Source organism: Netta rufina (genome assembly GCF_964035555.1).
Source record: "Netta rufina genome assembly, chromosome: W".
NCBI classification, from domain to species: domain Eukaryota; kingdom Metazoa; phylum Chordata; class Aves; order Anseriformes; family Anatidae; genus Netta; species Netta rufina.
Window position 1 is genome coordinate 13,048,069 of NC_140139.1, and position 9,124 is coordinate 13,057,192.

The 9,124-nt window shown below is 44.9% G+C and overlaps 1 pseudogene across 1 annotated transcript in view; it reads left to right on the forward strand.

The window, feature by feature from the left end:
• The window catches only part of LOC311220859 (very low-density lipoprotein receptor-like), a 305,676-nt pseudogene that overhangs the window by 129,941 nt on the left and 166,611 nt on the right, over positions 1-9,124 (forward strand). The window lies entirely within an intron of this gene.

The following is a 9,124-nucleotide window of genomic DNA, read 5'->3' on the forward strand; positions in this document are numbered from 1 at the left end:
TTATCAATTCACATAGAGGCTTTACCAATAGTCCATAATTATAAATCCAAAGGCGACACCAACCTGTCATTCCTAAAAAGGTTTGTAGCTCCTTTACCATTTGAGGTTCTGGAGTCTGGCAAATGACTTCCTTATGTTCAGTTCCTAGTTCTCGTTGTCCTTCCGAAATTTCAAATCCCAGATAGGTCACACTTTGTTGAGCCAGCTGGACTTTCTGTCAAGAGACTTGATATCCATTTAAACCCAGAAAATTAAGACGACTTATAGTCCATTGAATACAACTCCCTTTAGTCTCAGTAGCTATTAAGAGATCATGTACATATTGTAACAAAGCACCTTCAGTGTCCGGAGGCATCCATGTTTCGAGTTTCCTTGCTAATTGGTTTCCAAAAATAGTGGGGCTATTCTTGAATCCTTGAGGTAGTAATGTCCACGTAAGCTGCGTCTTTCTGCCTGAATCGGGATTTTCCCATTCAAAGGCGAATAGGTTTTGGCTTTCTGTGGCTAAGCCTAGGCAGAAGAAGGCATCTTTTAAATCCAGTACGGTAAACCAGCCTTGACTATTCTTTAATTTAGTCAGCAAAGTATAAGGGTTTGCCACTACTGGATGTATATCCTCAGTGATTTTATTTATGGCCCTCAAATCCTGAACTAGCCTATAGCTTTTTCATCTGCCTTTTTAATTGGCAATATGGGTGCATTGTATTCTGATTCGCATTCAATCAATAATCTATACTGTAAAAATTTATTAATTATCTCTTTAATTCCTTTCCTATCTTCTATCCTCAAAGGATATTACTTAACCTTAACAGGTTTCTCTCCTGGCTTTAATTTAATAATTATTAAGGTCACATTTTTAGCTCTTTCAGGGGTTTCAGTAGCCTAAACTCCTGGACATACTTGATCTGTGGTCTCTAAAGGTATTTCACTTTTAGGGTCAGTTTGTATTAGTGCCAAGCTTAACACATTTGTTAGTTGTTCTTCTCCTATTCTTAATTCCATTTTCCCTTTTTCAAAGACAATTTCTGCTCCTACTTGCTCTAATAAATCTCTACCTAAGAGTGCCCATGAGGAGCTAGGCATATATAAAAATCTGTGTATGCCCCATTGTTTCCCTAACTTGTACTTCAAAGGTTCACAAAAATAAGCCTTTTCGGTTACACCTTGTCCTGGTTTCAGTTAGAACAGAGTTAATTTTCTTCCTAGTAGCTGGTAGAATGCTATGTTTTGGCTTAGGATGAGAAGAGTGCTGATAACACCCTGATGTTTTAATTGTTGCAGAGCAGTGCTTATACCAAGCCAAGGACATCTCAGCTTCTTGCTCTGTCCTGCCAACAGGCAGGCTGGGGGTGCAGTAAGAGCTGGCAAGGGACAGACCCAGGACAGGTGACCCAAACTAGCCAAAGGGGTATTCCATGCCATCTGACGTCAGGCTAAACAATATATAGGGGTGGCTAGCCGGGGGGAGGGAGCCGGACTGCTCGGGGTTAGGCTGGGCAGCGGGTGGTGAGCAATTGCATTGTGCATCACTTGTTTGTACACATTATTAGTAGTAGTACTATTATCATCATCATCATCATCATCATATTATTATTATTATTATTATTTTGTCTTATTAAACTGTCTTTATCTCAACTCACAGGCTTCACTTTCCATTTCTCTCCCCTGTCCCAGAGAGGGAGGGGGAGGGTGAGCAAACGGCTGTGTGGTGTTTAGCTGCCGGCCGGGTTAAACCACGACACATCTTCTACCCTAACATAATAATTCTGTGAAGGCATTAATGCTTGATTTAGAACTGAATACGTTGCCCCATATCAATAAGAAATTTCACTTCCATTCCTCCCCTAGCTTCATTATAACCAGTGGAGGATCCGCTAGGGTAGATTCCCCAAGTCCCCATTATTCCTGTTGAAATCAGGGGTCGATTACCCTAGGAAAAGGCTAGTCAATTTGTCCTCCGAAGCCAGGTCCAAACCGTTTTGTTTTATTTATTTATTTATTTATTTATTTTCATTACATTTCAGAGTTGGTCCAAAAATTTCATAGGGGTTTCTTTTAGACCTTGTTGGAAGCATATTCTCAATTCCCAATTCATCCAGGTTTTAGTATTTACTTAACCGTTCATAATTTTCAGGATGATTCGGGTCTTAGTGGGGGTCGGTAAGGGGAATGCAATTGTCCACAGTTCCCTGAGCGGTCCCATCGGCAATCTGAGCTCGCACATGAACTCAGGTTGTTTTAAGAGTTAACTGTTTTTCTGTTTCTGTGACAACTCTCTCAGACCCATTGTGGTCCCTTTGCCCTAAAGGGCTAACACCCGGGATTTTAAGATTTCTGCCTCGGGCAGAGGCAGAACTATTAACATTCCTACATCCTCTTTCCCTGCTCATTCAACTTCAAACACCTTTAACACTTTCAACAACCCTTTTAACACTTCCTTTATCTTTCTCCAGCCTGTACTTCTCTAATGCCATCATCAAAGGCTCAGTCAGGGGCCAACTTAATTCCGTACCTTTTCCCACCAAGATGCTGAAACATCAGTATACAACATTTCATCCTGTTCTGCTTCTCAAAAAACAACATTAACTGTAGCAAAATATTATAGTTTAAAGTTCCATTTAGGGGCCACTTTTCTCCACATTCCAGCTTATAAAGCGGCCACCACTGATTACGATATTTTATCAATGTTTTCCTGTTCACACTTCCACCGGCAGATCCTCCAATATCCTTCCAGTGACTTAAAACACATCCTAACACACTTTTCTTTAAAATTTCACTGCTTGTTTGCCCCCCCAGTTTCCAGTTTACACTTTCAGAATACACATGTTACTTACAAAAGCGTATCACAAAACGTATCACTCACAAAAATACGAGCACGCAATATCTTTCAGTAGCGATGTCATAAAACTACTATTACCAGCAATATTGCCAAAATCACAATAACAATAGTCAGAGTCAAATTCCACATGCGATAAGTCAGAAAACCGAACTGTGTAACACCGTAACGCTATCTTTCTTATAACAATGCCACGAACCTACTATTACCACCAGGAAAATAGCCAAAATCGCAGTAACAATAACCAGAGTTAAATACCATACTCCATGAGTCAGAAAACCGAAATAGACAACACAATTCCAGATGGACCTTAAAGCGAGCTCTTTCCTTAAGGTCCCCAAATATACTTATGGTGCTTACCACAAAGTATATACCAAACACTGCCTCGCAGAAGATCACCTTCTGACTTACAGACAGTTCCAGATACAGATGGACCCCAAGGTCCCCAGATATACTTGTGGTACTAACCACAAAGTATGTACCAAATACTGTCCTGCAGAAGTCACCTTCCGACTTACTGGACAGTCCCAGATGACCGGTCTACCAGAAAACCAAACCAGAATAGAGAATATACTCACTTACAATGATGGGGTCCTTGTCTGCCTCCGCAGTGATCCGGTGAGTCGAGGAGTCCCTCCGGGAAATCCCGGGGGTACCCTAGGGAGTCCTGTCCCCAGCGGGTCCTGCGGTCCGGCAGAGAGGTCGTCCCATCTGGGTCGCCAGATTGATTCAAAGATCGAAGCCGTAATTCCTTTAAGTGGTATATTCTTTATTGCAGCGCTGGATGCACGGGGGATCTCTCCACCTATCGTGCATACCCAAAGCAAAAAGCAGTCTTGAATTTATACAATCAATCTATCAGTATTCTACAAGCACCTATACATATGCATTACCTATCCCCGCCTTCCCTCGCTTCTCATGCTAATTAGCCTTTTGGCACCTTGCGCCTGCGTAGAGCCTTCCAAGAATTGTGGGCAGGGGTCTTTGGGACGTGGGCAGGGGTCTCTGGGAGGAAGACCCCGAGTCTTCCTCACAGTGTACTTTTCACCTTTGGTCAGGAATCTGCTGAATTGGCAGGTTTCTTAATTGCGAGAGCTGGTTGTTGCCAATTCTTCCGTTTGTTGTATCTTTATAATGAATTCCAATGTCCAGTTTTGAGATTTATAGTCCTTACGTTTGTTTCTCTGTCCATCTGCCGCTTCCTTATCATGAGTTTCAGTGTCTTGTTTCGAGATATACAGTCCATGTCTGGGGATTGTCCTTGCCTCCCCAATGCCTCCCCAATACCTCCTTAATCATTTTATATGTTCAACTTGGAGGTTTGAGTCCGCTCCTGGGGAACTGAAATGCAAGCTAAGGAAGAACTAATATTCTGTCAACGAGGCTCTGCATGAATTAAGGATGCCAAATAAAGGGGACAAGCCTGAAGGGAGGAAAGGGAGAAGGCAAGACCGGGGCAGGACCCTCCACTGCGGTATGTATGGTCTACCGAGGGAGGCAACCCCTATGGGTATTGACTGCCGAGTGAGAGGGCCTTGACCGGACTTCTCCCACACTAAGGTCAGGTTGTCCTGAGAAAATAACATAAGAACCTCTTTTTTTTTAAACCTACATAAAATTGTGATTCGTTTTCCAGGAGCTGGATCACCCTGACAGGCTGAACGGTAACACAAGCCTCAATCGACCCTGAAAGCAGGCCCAACCCCTTGATTGAAGGCGTTTGCCTATTATGATCCAGCTATGTGGGCAGAAGACAGATCCTGGGGCTATAGGACCCCAATATATATACTTAATAGAATAATGAGGTTACTAGCTGTAATAGAAATAGTTATAAATAAAGCCGGAGATGCACTTGGATTAATTGCAAAGCAAAATACCAAGATGAGAACTGCTTTGTATCAAAATAGCTTAGCTTTGGATTATTTACTAGCACAAGAAGGAGAAGTCTGTGGAAAATTTAACTTTAGTAATTGCTGTTTAAAGATTGATGATGAGGGTGTTTCTTCCTAGTAGCTGGTAGAATGCTGTCCTGGTTTCAGTTAGAACAGAATTAATTTTCTTCCTAGTAGCTGGTGGAATGCTGTGTTTTGGCTTAGGATGAGAAGAGTGCTGATAACACCCTGATGTTTTAATTGTTGCAGAGCAGTGCTTATACCAAGCCAAGGACATCTCAGCCTTTTTGCTCTGTCCTGCCAACAGGCAGGCTGGGGGTGCAGTAAGAGCTGGGAGGGGACAGACCCAGGACAGGTGACCCAAACTAGCCAAAGGGGTATTCCATCCCATCTGACGTCATGCTGAACAATATATAGGGGTGGCTAGCCGGGGGGAGGGGGCCGGACTGCTCGGGGTTAGGCTGGGCATCGGTCAGCAGGTGGTGAGCAATTGCACTGTGCATCACTTGTTTGTACATATTATTATTACTTTCCTATTATCACCATTGTATTATTATTATTATTATTATTATTATTATTATTATTATTATTATTATTATTATTATTATTTTTGTTATTATTATTATTATTTTTGTTATTATTATTTTCCTGTCTTATTAAACTGTCTTTATCTCAACTCACGGGCTTCACTTTCCATTTCTCTCCCCCGTCCCAGAGAGGGAGGGGGGAGGGTGAGCGAACGGCTGCGTGGTGTTTAGCTGCCGGCCAGGTTAAACCACGACAGTCTTTTTGGCGCCCAACGTGGGGCTCGAAAGGTTGAGATAACGGCAGATCTGACCAGAGTGTGTTAAACTAAAATTGGTGTAAGTATTAGACCTGCTTAATAGTCACTTGTCATAATGCTGATTGCTTTAATCTCAACTCTGCTGCGCCTGTTTTCCAAATTGAGTATTATAGTACATTATTTTCTGTATTTGCTCTCTGTCATGTTGTTTATCCTCTCCGGGCCCTGGTTTCAGATCATTATGGTACTGAGTGTTGTAGCAATGGCTTATGAGACGATGAGATATCTGGTCATGACTCTAACTTGGTATTTGTACTCAGTAACATCGTCGACTCTGTACTTTGGAAACTGTATCTTGGAAACTATTAGCAATTATACCTATTGTTTTTTTCCATTAGGGAGTCAATCTGTGGAGGGGAAAGGGGAAGATATTTTTTCTTACTTGATTACTCTCCCTTTCTCCTTCACAACCCCTGTATCCTCCTGGATCACTCTCCCTTCCTCCTTCACCACCCTCTTATCCTGCGAGCTTGTTACAATAGCTCTCCAAGATATTGAATATCCTTGGGATACTCAGACCAGCATAGTCTTGTTGTTCTGCCTCCTGAATGCACTTCAGATTCTGCTTAAAGTTAAACAACTACTTAGGAAGCTCATCCGGAGATCTGCCCGGAGGCAGTATAGTTGTGGGTGGCAGGGAGTATGGGAGGATATGGGCAGGCATCTAGAGCAGTTGGCACCCCCAGTGTTTTGGAAATTCACCCCTGAACAACTGCAAAATCCTCAAAAACTGGCAGAATGCTTGAAAAAAAGGTGTCATGATTCTGGCAGTTCCAAAGTGACACAAATCATTGTAACATGCTGGGGCCTGGCTCATGCCTATCGAGCTGCAATTAATACTACTATCAACTTAGTGACAGACCCTGCGGCCACTCCAAGCCCTGTGACAGATCCAAGGGCCACTGTGACCCCTACGGTGGACTCTGCAGCTGCTCCAGTCCCAGCTCCTGCAGCCGCTCCAGTCCCAGCTCCTGCAGCCGCTCCAGTTCCAGCTCCTGCAGCTGCTCCAGTTCCAGATCCTGCAGCCGCTCCAGTTCCAGCTCCTGCCGCTACTCCAGTCCCAGCTCCTGCAACTGCTCCAACTCCAGTTCCTGCAGCCGCTCCAGCTCCGGGAGGGGGGGGCTGGACTGCTCGGGGTTAGTCTGGGCATCGGTCAGCGGGTAGTGAGGAATTGCATTGTGCATCACTTGTTTGTACACATTATTATTAGTAGTACTATTATCACTATTATCACTATTATTATTATTATTATTATTATTATTATTATTATTATTATTATTATTATTATTATTATTATTATTCTTTTCCTGTCTTATTAAACTGTCTTTATCTCAACTCACGGGCTTCACTTTCCATTTCTCTCCCCCGTCCCAGAGAGGGAGGGGGGAGGGTGAGCGAACAGCTGTGTGGTGTTTAGCTGCCGGTCGGGTTAAACCATGACAATAGCATAAGCAAGCACGTAGATAGATTTAACAGAACGATGCTACAATATATGTTAAACTGGGTATGCTTTCTTGCATTGTCTTTACTGCATTTCTGCTACCACCCTGAAGGGCAGTCTTTCTCAGATGGAACACTAGGATTACACCACCAGATTCACACAGACCACTGAATCATTAAGACAATTAGATCTCTTATTTGAATATCTCACAGAATCACACAGAATCACACACAGAATTTCTAGGTTGGAAGAGACCTCAAGATCATCGAGTCCAACCTCTGACCTAACACTAACCAGTCCTCCACTAAACCATATCACTAAGCTCTACATCTAAATGTCTTTTAAAGACCTCCAGGGATGGTGACTCAACCACTTCCCTGGGCAGCTTGTTCCAATGCCTAACAACCCTTTCGGTAAAGAAGTTCTTCCTAACATCCAACCTAAAACTCCCCTGGTGCAACTTTAGCCCATTCCCCCTCGTCCTGTCACTAGGCACGTGGGAGAACAGACCAACCCCCACCTCGCTACAGCCTCCTTTAAGGCACCTGTAGAGAGCGATAAGGTCGCCCCCAAGCCTCCTCTTCTCCAGGCTGAACAAGCCCAGCTCCCTCAGCCGCTCCTCCTAAGGCTTGTTTTCCAGACCCCTCACCAGCTTCGTTGCCCTTCTCTGGGCTCGCTCGAGCACCTCGATGTCCTTCTTGTAGCGAGGGGCCCAAAACTGAACACGGTATTCGAAGTGAGGCCTCACCAGAGCCGAGTACAGGGGGACAATCAGTTCCCTAGAACTGCTGGCAACGCTGCTTCTTATACAAGCCAGGATGTTGTTGGCCTTGGCCACCTGAGCACACTGCTGGCTCATATTCAGCCGACTATCCACCAATACTTCCAGGTCCTTCTCCGCCAGGCAGCTTTCCACCCACTCATCTCCCAGCCTGTAGCTCTGCTTGGGGTTGTTGCGCCCCAGGTGCAGGACCCGGCACTTGGCCTTGTTGAACTTCATGCAGTTGACCTTAGCCCATCAGTCCAGCCTATCCAGATCCTCCTGCAGAGCCTTCCTACCATCAAGAAGATCAACACACTCACTTCACTTGGTGTCATCTGCAAACGTACTGATGGTGTACTCAATGCCCTCATCTAGATCATCGATGAAGATATTAAAGAGGACTGGCCCCAGCACCGAGCCCTGGGGAACGCCACTAGTGACCGGCCTCCAATTAGATTTGACTCCATTCACCACAACTCTTTGGGCCTGGCTATCCAGCCAGTTTCTAACCCAATGAAGCGTACGCCAGTCCAAGCCAAGAGCAGCCAGTTTCTTGAGGAGAATGCTGTGGGGAATGGTGTCAAAAGCCTTGCTGAAGTCAAGGTAGACCACATCCACAGCCTTTCCCTCATCCACCCAGCGCGTCACTTTGTCATAGAAGGAGATCAGGTTCGTCAAGCAGGACCTGCCTTTCATAAACCCATGCTGACTGGGCCTGATCGCCTGTTTGCCCTGCAAGTGCTGCATGATGACACTCAAGAGAATCTGCTCCATGAGCTTCCCTGGTACTGAGGTCAAACTGACAGGCCTATAGTTCCCCGGGTCTGCCCTCCGGCCCTTCTTGTAGATGGGTATCACGTTTGGTAGCCACCAGTCAACTTGGACCTCCCCCAGTAGCCAGGACTGCTGATAAATGATGGAAAGCAGCTTGGCCAGCTCCTCCGCCAGTTCTCTCAGTACCCTTGGGTGGATCCCATCCGGCCCCATCGACTTGTGCACATCCAAGTGCCGTACCAGGTCACCAACCAGTTCTTCATGGATAGTGAGGGCCACATCCTGCTCCCCATCCCCTTCCACCAGCTCAGGGTACTGGGTATCCAGAGAACAACCAGTATTGCCGCTAAAGACTGAGGCAAAGAAGGCATTAGCACCTCCGCCTTTTCCTCATCTCTTGTAACTAAGTTTCCCTCTGCATCCAGTAAAGGATGGAGATTCTCCTTAGTCCTCCATTTTGTGTTGATGTATTTGTAAAAAGATTTCTTGTTGTCTTTAATGACAGTAGCCAGATTGAGCTCCAGATGAGCTTTGGCCTTTCTTATTTTGTCCCTGCACAGCCTCGCAACATCCT